The sequence below is a fragment of the Cucurbita moschata genome, unplaced genomic scaffold, assembly GCF_002738365.1.
Source record: "Cucurbita moschata cultivar Rifu unplaced genomic scaffold, Cmos_1.0 Cmo_Scf00001, whole genome shotgun sequence".
NCBI classification, from domain to species: Eukaryota; Viridiplantae; Streptophyta; class Magnoliopsida; order Cucurbitales; family Cucurbitaceae; genus Cucurbita; species Cucurbita moschata.
This window is the reverse complement of record NW_019268517.1, coordinates 5,600,970-5,601,605: the sequence shown is the minus strand read 5'-3', so window position 1 is coordinate 5,601,605 and position 636 is coordinate 5,600,970.

The following is a 636-nucleotide window of genomic DNA, read 5'->3' as shown; positions in this document are numbered from 1 at the left end:
AAAAAAAAAAAAAAAGAGAGAGAGAGAGAGTTGTAATTCACGGGGAGATTTACGTGAAAATAGATCTGATCAATAAGGTATATATTAAATCTTCATTTTCTTTTATCCTATTGTTTTTTTTTAGAAATCACAGCCAATTATAGTTAGATCTTCGAATTCTTACAATGGTTTAGCTTTGAGTTAGAAACTAAATGTCAATCATTTATATGAATCCTAGCAAATCACATCACATTTGTTACAACGACTTAAGCTAGCCAGGTAAGTGACTTTACTATCGGCATGGTTATATTTGTTGTTGACACGTGCCCCGTGGTTCTGCACGTGTCATATATATTGATATGTGTGAATTGTCTGTGGATCGATATTTGTTATGTATATGTTATAATACGTGAATTGTTTGATAATAATTACAGTACGATGTGTTCAATGATAAGCTTGAGATAGGATACGAGAAGGATGCATAAAACGAAATGTAACGATAGGAGTAAAATACATTCATGAAACGTTAAGGTTAGGTTACATACCGGAGTGATATGGATAAGAGAGATTGATGAAAGAATACGGTTAGGTTACGGGTAGAAAGGGATAGGTTGTGATAGATTGATAGAACGATAGCGTTAGGATTGGTAGAACGAT